The 23,594-nt window shown below is 41.8% G+C and overlaps 1 protein-coding gene across 4 annotated transcripts in view; it reads left to right on the top strand.

The window, feature by feature from the left end:
• Positions 1-5,984: 5,984 nt before the first annotated feature.
• CRACD (capping protein inhibiting regulator of actin dynamics) overlaps positions 5,985-23,594 on the top strand; it is a 191,949-nt gene continuing 174,339 nt past the window's right edge. For 3 of the 4 annotated variants that reach the window (XM_014568712.3, XM_075930382.1, XM_014568711.3), the window contains exon 1: positions 5,986-6,264. The gene's annotated coding sequence lies outside the window, so the exon portion shown is untranslated. Of the gene's footprint in view, positions 6,265-23,594 lie in introns of all 4 variants that reach the window. The other variant, XM_014568709.3, reaches the window with a different exon arrangement.

The raw sequence follows: 23,594 nt of genomic DNA, 5'->3' as shown, positions 1-23,594 counted from the left end.
TCAGCACAGATCCCTGTCCCCCTCATTGTCTGTTGTGGTACTGGTACCCCTCCCCCTCCTTGCCAGATCTGGTCTTCCTATTCAAAGCACCTTCCCCAATGACTAATCATCACAGGCTTCAATGCTCCCACCACAGTCGCTGAAAGGAGATTCCTCTGGCATGGAGAGGGAGTTCAGCATCCCTGGTTCAATTAGGCACCTGAGACAGCACTTACTTGTCTCTGCAACACTGCCTTGCACACACGGCCAGGGGCCAGCACAATGGCCCTACTGGAGTGCATGGGGCATGCCACTGATGCTCCAAGGAAATGCCTGACAAGTGGTATGAAGAGGGCAACAGTTAACAGCACCAGGCTCAGTGTGCAAAGTGCACTTGCAGGTCAGGGTAGAGGAGTGAGTGCCCACCCCAAACCCCATTTCCCCCAGGAGTGGTGATGCCCCAGGGCCTCCCCTAGCAGTAGAGTCGTCATTCTCATTCCTGGAGGAGATGGTAGCAGGATCCTCGAGTGCCAGCCTGCCAGATGATTTTAAATAGCACCAGGTCCTGCTTTAACAGGTGGCCGAGAGCTTCAGCCTAGAGATGAAGGAGGTGACTGAGCTGGCGAACGCGCTGTTCAAAGTGTTCTCGTCATCTATTTGCCAGGATCTTTTGAGGAAATGCTGAGGGAACCCCTATGTTAAAATTGTAAGTTCAGGGAGTCCTTGCCCCCGGGGTTTGGCCCAGGAGTTTGGTTACTCCCTTGCAATGGTGTGGGATGCCGCTGATTTGGCAGCTTGGATGGTTACATGAGTGGTGGTCATGACATTGCTCCTGGCTTTGGACTGCTAGCCTATCCCAAACTTCAATTCCAGATCTCCCATTTAATGGGAATGGTCTCTTTGCAGAGCAGCCTCATGCATAACTGCATGGCGTAAAGCACACTTGGGCCACCCTTCTCTCCACAGGTCTGCAACATTGCTATCAGTGAGGAGTAAGTTCACCCTGCTTCCCTGGCAGCCTTGACAGATCTGTGAGAAGAAGGGATGGAAAGAGATACAAGCTTTAGTTATCACTGCCCTTCCTCCTCTCACTCACCCATGCAGCCTGGCCTGGAAAAGCATCCCAGAACCCAGAAGCGCCCATCCTGAAGGTATACTTGAGAGTGATGCTCTAGTTCTACTAACCTTCATGTTGTCGCAGCTTATGGCTCCTCCCTTCAAGCCTCTAGCTTCCTGTTCCCTTCTCCTCTCTGGAAAAGTTTTTCTGGCTGCAGAAATGCTCACTGGTAGCGTCTCTGAGATCAGAGCACTTACACTGAGCCAGCCTACATCATGTTCTACTAGGACAAGGTCCAGCTGCACCCAGTGTTCCTGCCTGAGGTCACAATTTCATACCTGCCAAGATGCATGCTTACCAGTCATCTTTCCAAAGCCTCATAAATTGGAGGAGGAGCACAAATTGCACATGCTGTATGTCAGGAGGGCACTTGTCTTCTGCATTGCCAGGACTAAGCCATTTTGCAAATCTATGCTGTTCATTGTGGTGGAACACAGGATGGAAGGTTGCCTGATGATACCTGGTGGTCGCCTGAGGCTGGTTCACCTCAAATCCCATAGGTGTCCATGTTCTTCAGTGCGAAGAAGAATCTGGAGATATGTAAAAGCAGCAGGAAAAAGAGATTTAGAGGATTTTTAATTTGCTTTTCTAGGGGCCACTGCCACCACAGGAAAAGAAGAAATGGAAGCTATCAGCAGAGGGCTTTGAGCTGCCAGACACTAGTGGAAGAGGAATGTCAAGGGACATACAGAAGGAAATGAGTATCAGAGGGGTAGTCGTGTTAGGACTCCTTGTCACTTTTGCAGATCCAGACTGTGGCACCTTATAGACTAACAGATGTATTAGAGCATAAGCTTTCGTGGGCAAAGACCCACTTCGTCAGATGAATGTAGTGGAAATTTCCAGAGGCAGGTATAATATAAATGCCAGAATAAGGCTAGAGATAACGAGGTTAATTCAGTCAGGGAGGGTGAGGCTCACTTCTAGCAGCTGATGTAGAGGTGTGAACACCAACAGAGGAGAAACTGCTTTTGTACTTGGCTAGCCATTCACAGTCTTCGTTTAATCCTAAACTGATGGTGTCATATTTGCAGATGAATTGTAGCTCAGCAGTTTCTCTTTGAAGTCCGGTCTTGAAGATTTTTAGCTGCAGGATGCTTACCTTTAAATCTGCTACTGTGTGTCCAGGGAGATTGAAGTGTTCTCCTACAGGTTTTTGAAGGAGAACACTTCAAAAGCAGGAAATGAGGCATCCAGGAAATGTAGTCTTCTCCCAATTTCTATAGCTGTATGTCTGGGCAGTGTGTCAAGGGGATCCACAAAACATGAAAACCAAACAGTGGAGAAGCACATGAGGAGAGTTGGGGCACAAATTGGACTCAGAGGGAAGAAATAGACCATATACGTAGAAGGGACTGGGTAACAGTGATGTAAACTGACTTTTAGAGTTGGAGAAAATACTATTAGGATACTAGATATATGTACATAGGTTCTTAATATTAATTCTTTTATGTCAACCATTGCTGTCATGAATACGAAGAAAATAACTCTGCAAATGATAGAGAAGGGAGTTGACTTTTTACTTGGCATGTATGGGCTGTATGAAACAGTTTTGCATTAGCAAGAAAATGGACTCTAATTTTTTTTCATCTTAGTTCCTTTATACCAGTGTTTCCCAATTTTATTTGGCCACGCAACCCTTTTAAACTCAAAAGAATTTTGTGGAACCCCTAATAGTAGTCTTATATATGGAGCTGAAAAAGTAGACCACAAATAAGTAAGGATAATAATAAACAAATGCTAAACAAGGTCATGAGATTAACACAAATGAAAACTGTTTTCAATAAAGTTCATAAATGATTAATATTATTATTTTTAAATAATAACATGTTATTGTAATAGAATTTTCTCACGGAACCCTTATTTTCACTTCATGGAACCCTGGGGCTCCCCGGAACACCATTTGGGAAACACTGCTTTATACTAAAGGAAAAGGCTCTATTTTACTTTAATGACATGTAAATGTGATATTTTAACAATACAAACTTATTCATGTAGTCTCTACAATGTGCAAGCTTTGTACAATTTTAAGATATTTCTGAATGAGAGAGTCACTGTCTTTGCATAATGATGTAAGCTATAAATCTGAAATCTTCTCTGAAATTTTTGGTGGATTTCTATATTGAACAGTCCACCCTGTTTTAACTATCGGTAACCTGGTTAGTGCTGCCTCCCTGTATCTAATACTTTAAGTGAGATTGTGAGAGCATGTTTTTAGTTCTAAATATATTGGATTTTTTTTAAAAAAGATGTGGAATATGATAAAATTACCATTGTTTTGCCCATCTTAAATTACAGTAAGTCCCCAATTTATGAACATATTGTGTTCCAAAAGTTTGTAAGTCAGTTGTTTGGAACTTAGAATGTGTTTTCCCAGAGAGCCCATGTTATAGATCAGGGTGGGGAACCTTTTTTGGGTCAGGAGCCACTGACCCACAGAAAAATCAGTCAGGGGCAGCACACAAGTGAGAAGAAAAAAAACCCAAACACACACCTCAATGATCTGGCCCCCTGACTGAGAAGCAGAAAGACACTCACCGCATTCCCATCACACAGAGCCTTCGGGGCTCAGGATAGTAGACTTTTGTATGCTTCAGTCCCACAGGGAGATGGCAGGGGGGCTGGAGCACCAGAACAGGCTTCCCAATGCTGGGGGGAGAAGAGAGTCCCCAAGCTTCAGAGGCTGGATCCAGGCAGGGCAGAAGCTGGCTCTAGCCTTTGGGCCTTAGGTTCCCCACCCTGCTATAGATGGTAGTTAGGTTCCCAGGTCAGCCCACAAAAGCCTATTTAACCCATAATGGAGCTGAAATACTGTATAGTTGCAATAAGAAATATTTTTTTTATTTCACTTGGAATACTGGTGTGAGAGAGGCAGGTTAAATTAGAGGAGGATGAGGAGGGTGGAGATTCTGAAGGGGTCTTCTGGGCATCCCCCAGCTGCCACACATGCCCCCTGGCTCTACCTCCATCCCGTTGTGGGCTCTTGCAACCAGTTCCATCCCCCTGTTCGCTAGAAGCCAGCCAGCAGAGGGAGTGTCAACTGGAGGACTCCGGAGCAGGGGGCGGACTGTAGTAAGAGCCGGATGTGCAGGCAGTCCAGCTCTTACAACATTTAAACTGCAGTGCTGCAGCAGAGGTAGTTCCCAGATGGGGCATGAGCTGGGACTGAGCTGGGCTTGCTCAGTCCTGGCTCGTGCCAGGTCCAGCAGCTCCTGTCCACAGTGGGTCCTTTCTGGGACTCCATGGACAGAGGCTGCTTCATGGGAGCCTCACCAGCATGATTCATGCTCTTCTCCTCCCTTGCTGTCTCTGATACAGAGGCAGCAACAGGGGTGAGGAGGAAATGCAAGCAGTCGACTCGACTACCCAATAAGCCTAGGCTTATCCGGTAGTTGACTACTTGCTTACATCCCTAGTTAACAGTGGCATATTTTTAACTACTATCAACTGATGTTGCAGAAATTTATTTTTAAAAGAACTATGCAGACATGTCAAATTAAAGAAACAAAATAAGATAGCTGTTTGATAGCTGAGTTTTAAGGCTTAGTAATGACATTGATATTTTCCTAAATACAGAAATTTATTTTCACATATTTTTTTTGTTTGCCTATTAATAGTCATAAAATGTCACTGGGAACTAATACTGGAGCTTTTGTAGTTTGTTTATTCATTTTTCTCCATTCAGGTGGGACCTAGGAAATGAATGGCTAATGTAAATAGCATGCATATACAGGAGATTGTGAATGCTCTCTATGCAGGTACCATGCTGTGACTGCACTTGCAACTCTGCTCTCCTGCATCCATGGGAATAAAAGCAATTTAGCGTGAATGGATTCTTCGTTGCTTTTTTTTTTAATTCTCTTATTCAGTGCCTTCAATGTAAGCGGCTCATTTGTACCACCTAGTGGATTGATGCCTTCATTCACAGTGGTCGTGGCACTGACAAAAGCTAGAGAGAGAGAGAGAGAGAGATAAGGCAGCTGAGGTAATATATCGACCCAGCTTCTGTTAAAAGAAGTTGAGCCACTACTACAAGATACTTCCTCACCCACTTGGTATCTCTAATGTCCTGGGACCCACCTGGCTAAAACATGGCATTGATAGAAGCAAGCATTATTTTACAGATTTTACAGATGTGTATAGCTAGTAAAAGTCACTAACCCATCTGTTTTCTAAGTCCATCCATCAGTTTGAGACTGCAAAATGATTCAGCTGTGTTAGTCTTTTTATGTCTTTGTAATAGAGAGAATAAGGTGTAGAGACCTGGCCTGATTTATTTCCAGTCCCTGTGAGTTGTATCACAATCTGGATTCTTAGCCACTCCTAAACTTCAACATATTTTCAACCTAGGCAGTGCAGTTTGGGTGCCGGGGGGGGAGAGGGGAGAGAGACTGGGAAGGACCCAGTGCCTCTCAGGTGCTCGATCTGGGTTTTGTGATGCTGTTGCACCCAGTTGTGTTGGTGGTCACATTTATTTGGTAAATAGTAAAGGCTAAACACATTCTCTGTTTAGGCAGTGGAATTTGAAAAGTAGGTGCTAGAATTGGGAATGAAAGGCCAGTGGTTTTGTTGAGTTGAATTGGAATGTTTTGGACTCCATATTTCATTGCTGGAGTACAAGCAGCTAAATGTGTCTATTTAAGCCATGGGATTTGGAGAATGGGAACCCAAATTCGGCAGGATCCAATAGGATCCAGAGGTCAGAACCAGGTTTTTGTTGTGCTAGTACAGCAGAACAGATTGGTGTTCCGGGCTGGTTAGTTTGTGCAGTAAGAACAGCTAGATGCTTTTGTTTCAGGGGCAATGGAATGTGGGGACTTACAAATATAACCGGGGGATCCGGGTCGAATCCAGCTTTAACCTTTTCCCCCAGTGGGAGCAGTTCTCTATTTAGGCAGCAGAATTCGGCAGGATCCAACTTGTACCCAAACTCTCCCTTTGGCGAGGCAGCGGAACGTGCCTCTGTTATTGCCCAACTTGGGTCTGGTGGGTTGCAGCGAGCATGTGATCACTGGAGTGACTGAGCTTGCATTGCCATAGTGTGGCAGCCGCGGGGGGAGCAATGGAGGCTGCTTAAGAGACAGGCTGGGCGGCAGCTGCTGCATCCATCGCAAAAGGACACCACCCCACGTTAAATCGCGGCTCGCAAAAAGAAGGAGTGAAAAAAGGTAGGACGTTCCTGTTTCCCTAACAAAGGCTGTATCCGTGTAAATGGCAGCCGTGAGCTTTGCGGGTGGGGAAAACCTACTGTACTGTGCTTTCTCGCATCCTGACCTTGTCTCTTACCCATTAGCATTTCTTTGCCTCTGTTCAGCGATTACTGCTTGTCAGGGCTATTTTCCATTCTTAGACATGGCTAGTCTTTAAAGGAAAGATTGTTAAACTACATGTGTGCGATTGCTTGGTGTGAGCCTGGGATTAGCCTCAGTGTGGCTACCTGTGATATTTCCCTGTTAATATGAATGAAAGCAATTGTGAAGATTATGTATGCTAGTAGCAGTTGGGTTCACAATGAATAGATCAGAAAAAGAGCATGTAACGAGTATCTCCTCTGGTAAAACTGTCTTTGTTAAATAAAAATATTCGGAATGTTTTTGAGTGGTCACTGAACGTGCTACTTTCTCGTTGTCTGAGAATTTAATAGTTGGATTGGCTCTTACATTTTTTCCCCTTTGTTAGTATGTCCCTAAAGAGTCCTGTATTCAATTTCCTTTGCTCAAAAGCAGGAGATCTCAGAATCATGACTTTTGTTCCACACTGACACCCTCAAGAGATACATTGCTTTGTTTAACCTCCTCTAAGCCATTTATCATGTACTTCTGCCATCATTTTGTAACGAGGGATGAAATTTTGATTTTCATGGTTTAAAAAATATAACACATTGTTTGTTTTTTACTTTTCTCCTAAAAACTGCAATAGGTAAGCTAGAGGTTGTGTCTTGGATGTAAAATTTGGTTATCTGTTTCCTATAATTTCTTCTGCTTAATCATTTATCATTCTGTAGTGGTAAGGGGATAGGGGCGAATGAATTAACATTGCAAGGTAAGAATTTGAATGGATAACAGATCTTGGTGAATGTTGTCATTTGATTTTGACCAATTTTGCTAATATTAAGATTCACATTGGAAGAATACAAATGATGTAGAAGTTAGCAGAATATTTGTATTAATGTTTGTGATCTGGCTTTTTAAATGCAACATGCCTAATTTAAAAAAACAGTTCAAGGGGTTAAAGAAAACCTAGAAACCGCTCCGCGCATCCTGAAAATTTAATGTACTTCACGATAATGGCACTGAAACTGATCTACTAGTAGTGGGGTGTGCCAGGGGGAGTTGGCACAGAAAAGAGTATGTGCTATGTACCAGTAAAGGTGTATAATACATGTTCTGTGGCTAATTTTCTATTAAGTTGTCAGTTGGCTCAATGTATGTAATGTAAACAGCGTATTTATAAAAATGGATAGAAGTTGTCTTTGGTATTGTGTGCATTGTAGAGACCTAGTGCCATTTATTTAATTAGACTCAAAATACTAGTGATGGTAGATGAACTTCACTTAATGTCAGTAATTAAAATTATCACTGCCAAGTAATGCTACGTATACTTTGTGTAGGGTATCAAATTATTTAACTATTTCTGAATATTACTATATAAACTTCAATATTATTTCTGTTCCCTAGTTTAAAGCAAGCTTATTTAATGAAGACAATGAAGTATCTTATATATCCAGTAGGTATTAGTTATATGTACTCACTTTAGAGATTTTTAATCCAGTTGTGGAATTTAAGCAACGTATTTGTTAACTCCAACTCTTTCATTGTTAAACTTATTTAATCAAAGGCTCTTTCTTGGTCTAGTATTTCATTATAACAATGAGTTTAAAACATAGGCCCATATTGGTGAAGTGTGAGGAAACTCTATGCAAGCTATACTTCTGTATTTTGAGATTTTAAATATATCTCTAAAGACTCTAAAAATGAGTACTTACCAAAGAGATTGCTACTATAATTTTTCAGTTTTGAGCATATTGGTGTACTTTGTATGCTGTATAATTTTAAAAATAGCACTGGCTGCAAGTGGTAATGGAATAGTGCTCACTATTTCTATGAATTATTAATACTTCTACAATGGTCTCATGTTAAGGAATCAATTCTGTAATTTTTCTAATGTTTTCCTTAAGTATTTTACTCTACTATTTTTACGAAGTTATGCAGGTTGTTAGATAATTGTAATGGTGAGTTATTAAATAACTTTTTAGTAAAAATAAGTGTAAGTTTGCATCATTTACAACTCAATCGAAGTCATCCCTGTACAAATAACAAGAGTTATAAGTAATGATAATTAAAATATTAGCATTGCTATGCATAATACACTGGTTTGTTTTTTAAAGGGGACAATTGTTTTTATTCAAATTATTTTTGTTCTACATATGAATTGTGGATATTTGTCAAAAGTGACACTTCAAATTCATTCAAAATTGATTCCTGCAAATAAGAATGGTCATCATTTAGAGCTTCTATTTTCTATATCAGTTGTGTTTCAGATCACTCAATATGTGTGTATCAATACAAAAAATGTTTTACAAGTATCGTAGTTGAATGGAATAGTATAAAGAACAAAAATGGGACAATGAAAACCAAAGAGGACATGCATTCTGATTTAAATGAAGTGTAAAAAACTATAAACAGTATTTTTATAGAGACAACATATATTTAAATAATGGCATCATCATCTTTACATTTTCTCATGAACTAGTTCAAGAAACATGCTTTTGCACCTTTTGAATTATGTATATTTGAATAGTTTATTTATGTGTTCAAGGGGTTTTGATGCCCCTCTCCCACAGACACACATAATATCAATCTAGGTTTCTTAGGTTTTTTTCAAAGGCAAAAATTATACATATGGTGCTGAATAATAGTTTCAAAGAGCTCACTAGCAGTGGAATGCCAAGAAGAGTGCATTGTGAATCTTTGGAGACCAAAGCACTCAGAACAACATGGATGCATAGATACTACCATGATGAGTATGATTGATAGAAATGCTGAGAATCTGGGACAAATTTTGCAATAGCTTGCATCCCATACAATTGAACTGGATTCAGTGGAGTTACACAGGATGTATTTCAGAGCAGAATTTGTCTCCTTTGTCTAGAATAATAGTAGCAATCATTGCTACTGTTTGTACTGGACTGCTCAATTGCATTGTTATCTCTATTTTTGATTACATTGGTGATTGCTGAAAAATCCATTTTCCCCCCACAGGAATTCTGTGAAATTCATAGGTGCTGGAACTATGGATGCTGTGGTACTGCAGCATCTCCTGATGTTAAGTGATTTCCATTATAGACATTGTTTACAGTTTGGCTCAATGGCTTCCAGCACCTAGGGTGAAATTCACCTTTTTAAGAAACAATGTATTGTAATATCAATTTCAAACATAGCCTGGTACATCCCTTTCTGAAAGAGAGTCTCAGTAAAATTTCTATTACATATTAAATGTTCCTTTTGTTTAAAAAAACCCAAGCTATGTCTGATCCAAAGCTGACCTCAGCATCTAGATTTATATTGATGATGTACGATAAAGAAATAACATTTACATAGAGCAGACTGGCATTAATTTAAAAACTGATTTTAAAAACCTACATCATATTACATTAGTGGTTTGTTAATTAAGACTGGTGCAAAGATATAACATTGCTATTGCATATCACCATGGATAAGTGACATTAAATTTGCTTGACAATGTGCAAAAATTATTCAGCTATTAATATTGCATACGCAATATACCACTTACATTTAGTCACATTTTCCTTTCCTATATGCACATAGTTACAGGAAATTATAGACAGAAGTTGAGAAATATTTGTAGTTTTCAGTTACTTGTTCACAGTACTGAATGAGACAGCGAAGTTTGCTTCTAAAATATGGCTATAATAATTTATCAACTGTATTATTGCAGTTTTAGGTAGTAATCAATTAAATAACCTTTCCCATACAAGTTTTGAAATGCATGTATAATTTTAATAGAAATGACTAATTCATATAAATTTAATGTAGTTAGAACACGTGAGTGAAAACAGTCTATACCAATAAATGTGGTGTTTGCATGTGTAAAAAGACATGAGTTCTGCAGAAATTTTATGCTGATCTGTTCGAATGTGTCTCATTACTCAGCATATTTTTGAATGTCAGCAGTCAGACTCAAGCAGCAGATATAACAGCTCAATATAGGGTTTTACAATGAACCTTCTGTAGCAGGAGGTTGTATGCGAGAGATTATAGGAGTCAAAACTTTAAAATTTAGGAGACATGGAATCAAAACCGTATCTTCTGAGCTACACTTGACACTGACTTTTTATCTTGTTCTTCAACGAACTTTTCTTTAAAATAAATCAGCATGCAGTTCTTTCTGCAAAGCCACACTGGAAACTCTTTTTAATACAAAAAAAGAAAAGTACAAGTCAGTTGAGGCATGGAACAATTTGACCCAAATTAGTAAAGAGAGAGAGATCCTGGCTTACAGTGGATAGAAACATATATAAATATACAGTACACAGAAATGCATGTTTAAATCTGGCTGTAGTTTGTATGATATAGGAGGGATTGGTAACATCACTTTTAAAGTTGCCTGACACTTTCTGTAATAAGTCAGTTACTTATATTTCCAAACTTTAACTGTTTTGAGGTTCATATTCTCTATTCTGGGTGTCTGCCTTAGGCTGAAAGTTTTGAAAAAAATCAGGATACTGGGCTGGATGAACTTTTGGTCTGACCCAGTATGGCCATTCTTATGTTCCAAACCCCCACAACCGCTGTATGTGACAGAACTGTCTGTGTCATCCACCAGAGCCAAGTAGATGTGTGCCAGCTTGGGACTATGGGGGATCAGCAATACTTTCCCTGTAATGGCTATTCCCAGCTATTCTGGACCAGATTAGGACGTGGCACTGGAACTGAGGGCAGGGAGCCTCTCTATTCTGTGCTCTCAGACTCCCTCTTAACATAATGGAGAAGAAATTAATTTGATTTGAATGTAGAGTGGACAAAAGCTGGGCTAGGGGGAAAGAGAGTAATAGTTTGCCGCAGTGATTTGGAGACTGGGATTAACTGGGCAAGGAGACTAGAAGATGTAGGAGAAGGTGGATTGGGACTAGTTGGACAAAGACAGTGCAAGTTGTAACTGGTGTGAAAAGCTAGCTGGTAGTCAGTGAGGGAAATTGGAGGAAGGTGATGGGAGGTGGGAACCCAATTGGCCGCATGGGGAGAAACAGATCAAATGAGGACCTAGGATGTGTGGTGAGACTCGAACTAACTTAACAAACAAGCCAAGGCTATGACAGGAGATGGGAGCCATTAGGCAGCGAGGAAAGAGACATTGAACAAGGAGCAGGGGAAATGGAACCTGGTTCCAGGTGCGGATTCTGAGAGGCTAGAATTCAGCAGGGAAACTAGGATTTGGACAGCGAAGCCTAGAGGAGGAGACTAGGACTGAATAAATCATAGAATTGGACAAATAATCATTGAGGGAGAGAACACTTAAGAAAGGTACAGGTTAGATGGTAGGAGACAGAAAAAGTTGAGATTAGGTGGTCAGGAATTTGTGCTCACTTAGAGCATGCACATGCTCATTTTTTGAGTTTGACAGGATCTTTCGAAAAAGGCTTCTATTTTCGAAAGAACCACATCTAGACTGCAGTTTCAATTTCGAAATGTCACTCTTTCAAAAAAGCGTTATGTGATTATGCAAATGAAGTGCGGGATATTTAAATTCCGTCTTCATTTGAAATATCGACATACCTAATTTACATCCCTTTACAGAAAAAAGGGATGTATCTAGACACACCCAAACACTCAAAAGTTCATCTGAAGAAGTGGGTTGTGCCCACGAAACCTTGTGATACCATCTATATGTTTTGTTAGTCTTTAAGGAACTGCAAGATTATTTGTTTACATTTTTCCAGGTACAGACTAACTCGGCAACTCCTCTGAAGCGCTCAGAAGTTAGGAAGTATGAGTATTAAGATTCTGTGCATTGCAACCTAACACACTACTTCTTCAAACGTCCTCAACTAATACTGTTGGGAGAAGAGAGCTTGAGGTGAAAGTTGAGGCAGACTTAAAATTGCAGTATATGGTCTGTGGTGTATGATTGATAGTTATAGTAATGGTAAGGAGAATATTTGTAGGTAGCGGAGAAGAAGGTATGTATTGCTAGATGGCATACATATTCATTTATTTGTAGGCTTGGATCAGGCGTGAGGTGTGTAACAATGTTAATTGCTTCAAATCACAGCACTTTTTTGAGGTACTAATCTTGCATACTTTCTGTTGGCAATTCTCCCTAGCTGTTGCTTCCTCAACTCCAACAATAGACTAAAATAATATTTTCACACTATTGTTATAATGAAGACATGTGCTTTACCTCTTTATTGGAATTGGGAAGTCCTCGAGTGTTGTTTGCATTGAAATTTGAGACTGAGTTTCTCACCAGGGGGTTGAAAAATATTGATAAATCATTCTTCTTCCTGGTAACATGAGAGAGCACACATGATTCAAGAACTGTTTTTAAAAGATCACTAATCATGTTTGTTCATCCCAGTGGTTATCTGCTTGACTTCTATAGGTGCTGCTTTGGACTCATTCATTTGTGATTAATATGCACAATGAATAGAATGTCTCCTATCACAGCTGTTGTCAACCCTAAAAATCATGTAGGTCTCAGCTAATTAATTTTGAGCAATTAATTATTTTGCCCAATACAGTTATTTTTAATATTTCAAGATTGCAAGACTGATGGATGATCCAAAACCTGTCAGTGAGTGGTTTAGATAACTAATACAGAATGATCGCAGCATATGTCAGCATCCTATAACTTGGTGCAGTCAGTAAGTTTGGAATCCGTAAAAGTGAGATGTTTCCAGCTTTAGAAGGTCAAAAGTCAACCATCAAAAAGCTACTCCCATAAATTCAAATGATGTGTTTTAATTTACCACTTTCTTAATGTTGTGATGTTTCATAGATTTTTAGAGCATTATAATATTACTAATCAATTATTGTGTTTAAAGCAGTAGATGTATAGATGCCACACTGAGCTATCTGTGTATAAAGTAAATTCATCCCTAATTCTTGACTTCTGATGAGTTAGAATGAGAATTTACACCATTATGTTAATATAGGCTGGTTGGCACAGCTTTTCTCTGCTCCCTTCTACAGTTTAGTTTGCTCCTAAACTGGCCCCCTTTTCAATGGAATTTGTTTTTAACAACAAATGTGGTGTTTGCAGTTTTCCATTTCAGAAAAGCAGAACATCCACACTGTACGCTTTATTGAAGCATTTACAAGTAAAGGGTTACTCATGCTGAGCAATCCTTGCTGAATGCTAATAAAATTCAGAATGTAAGAAATCTTGAGAAAGGAAAAAGACCAACTGGCCCAGTATGCCTGCCCATTTCACATTTATTTTGATGCCACCTTCCTGCTTCTGTACCTGACTCTTTAATCATCTCCTAAAGAAAGAAATCCAAATGTCTCAGGAGCTCTTTATGCTGCAATCACCTCTTCCTATAACTTATTGTGTGTGTTTTATTTGCCTCTAGGTGAGAATTCTGCTGAAATTCCCTGTAAAACATTAGTTTCTGTATAATGCCTCCCCTCCCAAACCAGCAGGGAGGGAGGTGATTGGACTGCCGGGGAATTGACACCCTTGGTGTCATTTTTCAGTGTCTGCTTGTGCTATGCTTTCCCAGGTGTATGTGGACAGCTTGTACAGGGCTAATGATGGGCTAGGCATCACCTCTGGGCTGTGACTGGCCTATTTGGGGGAGGCCAAGGGAGTCAACTGATACCTCTTTACACTTTGTATGCCTCAGAAGGAGTGCGTGGGCCACCAATTAGGTTCCATGAAGTGTTTCCACCACTTTTTGTCTCTGTGGTTGACTAGAGTGATTTCCAGGCATATATCTACACTGCAATAAAACACCTGTGGCTGGCCCATGTCAGCTGACACAGGCTTGTGGGGCTCAGGCTGAGGGACTATAAAACTTCAGTGTAGATGTTTGTGTTTGGGCTGGCTCAGGCTCTGGGACCCTCCCCACTTCTGGGATTCAAGAGCTTAGACTTTAGCCTCGGTCCAAATAGCTACACTGTAACTTTGTGATCTTACAAGGTTGAGTCAGCTAACCTGGGTCAATCATGAGTCTTTAATCACAGTGTAGACAAAGGGTGGGCAATAATTTTTGATGAGGGGCCACTCCCAAGATTTTGGAAAGTGATCGAGGGTCATACTCTTCCATGGTATTAAAGAAGGTGCGGGGTCTGGGATGGAGATTGGGTGCAGAAGGGAGATTGGGGTGCAGGAATGAGAATGGAGTCTGGGAGGGAGTTTGGGCAAAGGAGGCAGTTGTTACCTAGGGCAGAGAACTGGGGTGCAGGGTTTTGGGATGTGACTTAGTGTAGAAGGGAATTGTGATCTCAGGCAGGAGATTGGGATGCCAGATCTGGGAGGAGGTATGGGTGCATCTGGAGTAGTGGGGCAGGAGTTGGGGAAGGGAGGGGTAAAGGTACCAGAGGCAGGTTCTCACCAGGAGATTTACCAGCCTTCCTGCCTTATTGCCTGCCTGCAGAGCTACAGGCTTCCAGAGCTTAAAATGTTTCTTCCTGCTGGGCCATGTGCTTGAGTGAGTTAGCAGGAGGGTTGTGCTTTGTGGCTGCCTGTTAGTCAAACAGGCAGCTCCCATTGGCCAGTGTCTGTCCAGAGACCGGCCAATGAGATTATGCTCAGGGTGGGAGCAGTGTCTGAATCTTCCCCCCCCCTTCTCTCCAGATTCAAAGGGTATGGCTACACTGTGTTTTATTTTTCAGAAGAGGTATGCAAATAGTGATCGCATTTGCATACCTTCTTCCATTTTTTTCCCCGGAAGAAGCTTTTCTGCCATTTGACCCCATCTACACAGGGCCACATTTTGGAACCCTCCCCCCTTTTGAAAGCCCCCTTCTTCCTCATAAAATGAGGTTTACAGGGGCTTTCAAAAGAGGATTTTCCCCCTGACATTTGGCCCCGTGTAGACAGGGCCAAATGGCGGAAAAGCCTCTTCGGGGGGGCGGGGGAGGAGAGGAGGAGTGGGAGTGAAATGGAAGAAGGTATGCAAATATGAGCGCAATGCAAATATGAGTGCAATTTGCAAGCCTCTTCCAAAAAATAAAGCACAGTGTAGCCATACCCAAAGAGAGAGCACCTCGCGGCCATGTTTCTGAGCGGCCTGTGGGGCAAGCAGGAGAGCCTGCCTGGGGTTCCCTACTGCCTCCATGGGCTGCATCCGGTGGCTTGGTGGGCCACATGTGGCCCACGGGCCATATTTTGCCCAGGCCTGGTGTAGACGAATACCAGGTGTGCTGTCAGCCTTGCCAGATTGCCTTTTTGGGGGTGTTGGTCAGTCACTCAAGTCTAGGTTTTTAAGTTCCTCACAGATGCTTGGCTTGTTAGTTAGCAGTAGGGTTACAATTGTGGAATTAAATTGTCACAGCCTGTGAGTAGTGGGGCATACTGCTAGGTTAAATTCAAGCATTGGACACATGAGGTTAATGGCATCAGTTTTGGGTTTAGAGTAGTGGATGGCTTAAATCTCATGCAGATTGTTACCCCTTTCTTCCTACTCATCCTTGCGTAAAGGGAGAGTATTTAGGATTCCACCTCAAGTTCTAAATCCCCAGTTAAGAATTATATAGGGGTTAGATCGAGAGTCACCTTTTATTTCACCTCAGTTCTCACAGTCGGGCGGATATAGGGCGCCGCCCCGGGCCCTGCGCTTCAGAAAGCCCCGCACATGCGCCGTGGCGTTGCTGTGCATGCGCATGGCGTCGCTGTGCATGCGCCGTGGCAAAGGGGGGGCCCCGCAGAATTATGCTGCCCGGGGCCCCGGAAAACAGTCATCTGCCCCTGCTCACAGTCTTCCCTGTGTTTGAACTAAATAATTGCCTGATATTTGGGAGGAAATAAGGGGTGCTCTCTCTTCTCCCTCATTTTGTCCTTTGACTGGAAACGTAATAAAATGAGCTTAGTGCATAAACCTCAGTTTTAACACATTGGACCAGATGTTGCTGCCGCTGCCTTAATTACCTTCCAGATAATTCTTCTGATATAAGGGGTTTATCTGGGCACGAATGGAGCACTGCTGTACTCTGGGGGACTCTGGTTGCCAGAACAGCTCTTTTGGGGAGTTGGTGCTGCCAGGCACAATTTAGAGCAGCCTCAAGTCTACTTCGATAGCTTGCACTTAGAAACAAAATGGCTCTCGGGTAGCCCTTGGACCAAGGGTGCCAGGCAGGTTGTTTCCAACCATCATTAGCTCGGTGGCTTGTGATATTATCTCAGCATGAACTGGATAATCTGGAGTTTCATAGTCTTAAGTAGAACAAGCTATTCATCTGCAATAGGCATCCTATTAAAGTAAGTGATTGTAGGAGTGAGTCCTATAATCTCAATGTGAATTTTTCTGAGGATAGCCAGGTAGGTTCTCAATATAGAATATTACTATAGCAGACTGTCTATTGCAAGTCAATTTGGATTTCTTCTAAGGGAAGGATGGCAGGATTGTAAATGTCTAGTTATGATTAGATTTGTACTCTGTGTACACAAGTAGTTCTCTACTATCTTATAAACAAAACAAAAAAAATACCTACATTACATCAAATTAACTACTGTTGGCCAGTTAACGAGTGTAGTAGAGCTTGAAAATGGTTGGAAGTGAAGGGGAAATTTGAAGGCTATGTGTCTCTCTTGAAGAGCAGTTGCAGGTACATATGGATGTATTGATTAAATAGCTTTGTGTGCTCTTTTTCATTGCTGTAAAATAATGTTTTTTAATTAAAGAAAAAAGGGAAGCACTTCACTTCTTTTTTTCCTACTAGACTTCTTGTCACTTTTCGTATGTTCCTTTCACCTTAGCCTCGCATTCTGTATCCCACTGTGTTTGTTTTGCTGCATCTGTGCTTGTGACTTGTGCTAAAGGATGTATCTCTAATTAGGAACTGCCTGAAATTTTGCTAAGGCCTGGCCATATGTCCTTACTCATATACAATCCGGTCTCCTTCAGCAGCACTACATATCTACAAAACTACAAGTAAATATGATTTAAAAATTGTCCATCACTTACTACACTAATTTTGCTTTTTCAGTGGGATAACAGCAGGGTTGCCAGCTTTGGTTGGATGAATTCTTGGAGATTTCTTCATGTGATAGTCTTTAATTATAATCTTTAATTTCTGGAGACGCCAGGACAATCCTGGAGGGGTGGCATAACAGAACTATGACATCCTGTACTTGCTTACCAATTTGTAACTTAAAAATCCTTATCCGTCCACAGAGGATCATCCTGTAGTACTGATTTAAATGTTTTATTCATATGCAATTTGTCAAGTGTAATAAGTTTCCAAAAAGGGAAGCAAACTTAGAAACTTTTCTAAGTCCCACATTTTGACTGGCTAAAGCAGGGGTGGCCAGCCTGTTGCTCGTGAGCCACATGTGGCTCTTCACCCCTGAAAGTGCAGCGCTCAAAGCCTCCCCTGTGGCTCACGAAGCTGCCCCATGTGCCCCTACAAACATCTCTGGCCCCCTGTGCTCACTGGGTGCAGGGGAGCTGTCCAGTGCGGCAAAATAGTGTTGGCTGGTGGGAGCCGGATGTGGCCAAAAAGCCTAACCTGTGATTTTTAAAGGGGCAGTGTCCTTTTTTCCCCTCAACAATTCTGGTGCGGCTCTGCATTCTTTCCGCTGCTGTTTCAGCTCTCTTCACGTAATGGGTTGGCCACCCCTGAGCTAAAACTTTGTCTTTCCCTTGAGAACTAATGATCACCAAATGCTCCCACATCCATTTAATGGGCAGGTTAATCCAGGGGTGGGGCACCTGCCAGCTGTTTTACTTCATCCATTTTGCAGCAAATCTTTGTGCCACAGGCCAGAAGCCCCAGTTCTCTGGAGAGGAAGTTGCAGCACCTCTTCCCCTCTGGTGGAGCACAATCCGAGAATATCCATGTGCTCCCTCTGCCCCCAGCGTTGGCTCCTTCATTCTCATTGGCCAGGACACATGTCAGTGGGAGCTATGGGTGTCGAGGTATATTCTCTGCCTAGGGCTGGACATAGTGGCTGCTTCTGGGAGTAGGGCAGAGCATAGGCAGGCAGGAAGGGAGCATGCTTCAACCTTGTTGTGCCACTGGCCAGAAGCTGCTTGAAGCAAGCACCACTAGGGATGTTAATTGAATATTCAATTAACCAATATTTAACTTCATGAATTCTTATTGGTTAGTTGACTAGTCTATAGTCCCCGGGCAGCCCCTATTTGCGGGGAGGGGTCTGAGCTCCTGGACCTGGCATGAGCCGGAATTGAGCCGGGCTGCCTGTTTGCCTGGCTCCTAATGCACTTTAAATGCAGAGGGGGTAGGTCCAGGACTCAGTGCAAGCCGGGACTGAGCTGGGCTGCTGGCCAGCCTGTTAAAAAATGTACTGCTAAGGTGGGTAGAAGGGAATGCGTGTAGTCTATAGCATTAATCTATAAGCTTTTGCTTATGGATTAATCGGTTAATCAACTGTACTATTACATCCCTAAGCACCACCCAGCCAGAGCCTGTGTCCTGAACTGCTCCATGCACCTCGCCTCCCTGCCCCAGTTCAGAACCCTCTCCTGCACTCTAACTCCCTTCCAGATCCTGCACTCCAAACCTCCTACTGCACCCTATCCCCCATCCTATCTCATCCCAGAGCTCATACCCTCAGCCAGAGCTCACACTGCTTCCCACATCTCAATCGCCTGTCCCAGCCCTAAGTCCCCTCCTGTATCTGAACCCCTCATCTCAAGCCCTACCCCAAAGTCTCCACTCCCTGTCAGAGCCCTCATCTTCTCCAGGCTCAAGGAGGGGGTTGAGGAACAGGAGTCCTGTGCCACACTGAACCCCTCACTTCTGGCCCACTCCAGAGCCTAGGGGAAACTGAGCCTCCTTGTCTTCCTGCCCACCCATGAGGTTGTGTGTGGCCTCTGACTTTTTTTTCCCGGTGGATCCAGGGCAGTAGCACAGATGAGCCTGTATGGTCTGGTACACTGTATTAGCAGGATGTTTCTAGCCAGTATGGCTCTCCTCTGGCTCTGTACAAAACCCCACGGGAGAACTGGGCTAGACCTGGGGAGGAGTTGAGAGCGGTACGGCAGCTAGAGGAGCTGTTTGCGTTCTACCCCCAGGCCCACTCTCCCTCCACCCTGTCCCACGTCAAGGTTGCTGATGTACAGAGACTAAGGAGATATAGTTCTGTGTAAGGGCATGATGTGTGGCTGGGGCTTCTGCTTTCCCTGCTGGCAGGGGCAAAGCAGTAGAACTGCCAGCAGCTCCTTCTGCTGTTGTACCGGCCCCCAACCCCATCTCCCAGGTAACATGGGGTGGGCAAGAGCATGGAGGCCTCCGGCTGGGGACGGGGCAGAGTCACATGGTGCATCAGATGGGAAGGTCACTCCGTCTTTCCTTCCCTTATTGGTAAGAAATGTATTCTACCTGCATCACTGGTCAGTGAAAAATGTTCCCTACCCTTTAATCCAACACCTCTTAATCCAACATTTAGTATTATTTTTGTGTATGTACCTAGATGTTTTGTCATGGGGTGATACTAAAGTAGTTTCTAGGGGAAACATATTGGTCATGTTTCTCATTTTACATGTAGTCCCTTACAGTGCACTGGCAAATGTAATTTACAGACTGCCAGAGCTATGAAAATGGGCACCTGTGTAAATAAGATTCAAATCCATTTTCTTTTTATTTGTACAAAATAGGTTAAATCTTTTCAGTGTATGCTTTTAGCAGTTTATAGAATGAAGGAAAAAACAAATTGAAAACTATTTCACAGAATGAAATATTCACACTGTTAGAGGATTTAATTTTCTTCTAAAGTAACAAAATATTTTCTATGAAACTACTTTGAAAACTAGTTTTCAGATGCATTTTTAGGGCCTAAGGCAAATCTCGCTGCTTTAATTGATCACCTGTCTGGTGGTAATCAAGAAACTGCCTATTGCTTCAAGTGTTTTATAATGTATTGATGATAATTAACTTTTCTACAATATATCAAATAACAATTTGATGAAAGTGTTTCACTATAGATAATAGAACTTATAGAAATACATTCTAATGTCTGTGAGAGACATATTAACTCTTTCTATTTATTACGCTATGTACTGTGACAGATTTCAGATGCATAATTGCATACAATCAATTGCAATGCATCTTTTGTTCTCTTTCTTTTTTTACCTGAAGGACATCAAGGTCATTTTTCATTCAGTGTGGTGATGTTTCAGGTGAAGGCATGCTTTCACTAGTATCAGATTTGTGAGATAATGTGCAATGAACTATCTGGTAAAGGCACACTTGAGCATTGTTTTCTTTGAATAATATGAGGGTCATTCAGGATAATTATTCCTTCATGTCACATAAAAAGCATCTTCTTTTAGTGTCTGTTTCTAAAAGCTTCTTATATTTTGTGTATAGATGGAAAAACTCTTCTGATAAATACATACAAATTCCATTCAAACATAAAGTTTCAGTACGTTTAATGCTCCGATTTTCCTTCTCTCTTTGTCTTACAGTGGTAACAGATGGTTTGTTTGCATTATGCCTATTTTGCCGATATTTAGCTGTCTTTGAACTATGAACAGTTTAATTTAGGACTAATGTCATGTCACTTGCTGTCACTATGTAAAATAAGAAACAAAATATAAGAGTTTTCCCAGGCAACAAATACTATTAATTATAGACAGTGTGATGACAGTGTGCAGTTTCAGTGCTTTTCTATGCTGAAGATGTAAGGAAGGTTCTTACTGTGGTGAGTGAGAAGAAACAAGGTTATGGGTCTTAAAGATTTTGATCCTCTGCTCCTCAGCTAGGGTGAAATTCTGGCCCCATTGAAGTAAAAACTCCCATAGACTTCAGTGGTGCCAGGCATTCATCATCAGTAGCTTGACCTTTATTGTAAGTTGCCTAAATGAAAGGCCTCTCTTTTGTCAGAATATATAATGATCTAAAGTGTGCATGACAATCCATTCTTTCCCTTTTCCCTCACTATGATCTCTTGTTCTTCCTCCTTTTCCCCCCCCCCCCTTACCCCCCCAACAACAACAAAAGATTAGGTCTGCGATTCTAGGACAAAGGTCACCAGAGATTGTCTATGTAAAGTGCCCAATATTACTCATCTTTGTGGATGGGAATAATGCTGGCCTGGCACCAGCTAGGTGATCCATGCAATGGTGTCATTTGCAAGTCTGGGCACAGCTGCTGCGGTTCTGACTTCCTGATACATTGTTATCTCTCAGCAGCAGGATGGGTGGGCGCCCCAGCTGGGGAACCCCTGGCATCAGCAGGGCAGCGGCACTGGGTGGCCCCAACCGGGAACCCTGGGGAACATCCTGCAGCAGCGGGGCTGGCAGCAGCCAAGCATCCCCACCAGGAACCCTGAGAGACCCTGGGGTGGCAGGTGGGCAGCAGAGTGGGGAGCTATCCCTTTGTGTGCAGGTCTCCCATTGAAATCAATTAATGACTTGTGGAAAATAGGAGAGCAGATGGGGAATACTGACACTTGTACTGGAGAAGAGGTTTGTGCCATGTTATGAAATTCAAAATGATAGTATTAGCTAAGGTTTATCATTACAGTTTAGTTCAGTTCCTAACTGACTTAAATGCAACCACTCTTAATAGACAAATATCCACATACCTATTTTTCTGATTTAGGCACCTTGCTTTAAAAATTGACTTAAGTTAAACCTATGCAACTTTTCATACGGACAAGAGCTAAGTGATTAGTTCTATTACAGTGCCCTGGATCTGGTATACTTTAATAAAAAATAAATGTATATGAAGGCTAAGTTGAAGACCATCCATATTTAAGATTTGCCTTTTTTCATTTTTATTTAATTATTTGGTTTTTCTCTCCCTATGTTAGCTTGCTCTACTGTGGCAATTTTTCCAACAGTGTGAGACTTACTGCTCAGCTGCTAATTAACTAGTCTGAAATACTGCTTTAGCAACATGGAGGGGAACAGCTCACCGACAGATTGGTAGTAATGTAAAACAGAAAAAAGAAAATCATCCAGTAATCTGTAATCAAACATAATAAAATATTTTATAAGAGCAATGCATTTTGAGAGCCTTGCAAAATCATTATTAAAATTGACCAGCTCATGGCCAAAACCCGTTCATCCATATTTTGATGGATAAATAGGGGTTTATTTTCATTTACTAGCATGGTCATAGACAACAATTAATGTTTCCAGGCAAGCAGATGAATAGAATTTTCCAAGGCTGCTTATGTTATTAGATGGCCTTTGTTATAGGGTTACAAAGAATGCTATGCTTACTGAGTAGCATGCCTTTGTATTGCAAAAAATATTAACAAGTTTTGTACAAGAAGCTCCTATTATGGTTCTGGAATGTAGAGCTTGGGGAAAATAGGGTTTGCTGTGATAATATTGAATGTTGAAGGTGATCAGTGCTTTGTGACTCTGCACAGCAGTGAGAGCTTCCTAGCTATGGTTAACATTTTTGTGGTTGGTGGTGGTTGGTTTTTTCCAGATATTTGTTTTTTTAATTGTTGACTCATTTTCGTGTTCTATAGTTTTTATGTGAAGTTCATTACAGATCATTTGGGGATTTCAGTCACTGAATTTTAAAAATTGATAGTTTTTAAAGCCCTTTAATTCAGATTTTCCATTCAAAGAAAGTTCTCCTATAGGAATTTATCGCCTGTCCAGTGTTCTAAGTGCACTGCTTAGCTCCCATCGTCCCTAGCTCTCTTTTGTTCTATATTCTCTCAAGTCTCTCTTTACACATTTTAGCCCAGCACATGATAGGATGAACACTTTTGTATTCTATAGGGCCTCATCAGATAATTGCATCAGCTCTTGAAGTTTTAGTTTTCAGTTTTGGAGTAAATATTTCTATTTTGGAAACACCCAAAGGCACCAATTGAGGTTAAGGGTCCATGGTGGAAGGCAAGAACAGAGGAATTTACAGTAGTCAAGAAATGAAACAATGAGGGTTTGGACAAATGTCTGTTGGTTTTGTAGTCAGTGAGGAAAAGCCTGATCTTAGAGGTGCTGTTAGAAGTGGCAAGATTTAAACATGGTGGTTTAAACTTGATGCCCAAATTGATGTCCTGAGTGAACAAGAGGATGTTGGTGGAATTCACAGTGACAGATAAATGGGGGAGATGGAGGGAGGAAAGGTGTAGGGTGGCAGCTGAAAAGGTCAGTTTTTTTGTTTTTGTTGAATTAGAGGTGATTACCCCTCCTCAAAGAAGCCAGAAATACCAGCTGAGATTGCTGATTGGATGAAGGGTGGAAAATGCCTCCGTAGGAAGGAAGATTTGTAAACTTGAGAATGATGAGAATGATGATCAAAGCCATGAGTACAAATAAGAACCTTTGTGACTTAATTTTCTTATTTAGTCAGAGCTGGCTCTGACAGTGCTGGATTAA

This window comes from Pelodiscus sinensis, chromosome 5, assembly GCF_049634645.1.
Source record: "Pelodiscus sinensis isolate JC-2024 chromosome 5, ASM4963464v1, whole genome shotgun sequence".
Classification (NCBI taxonomy): Eukaryota; Metazoa; Chordata; order Testudines; family Trionychidae; genus Pelodiscus; species Pelodiscus sinensis.
The sequence above is the reverse complement of the archived record's forward strand: the minus strand, read 5'-3'. Positions and strand labels throughout refer to the sequence as shown.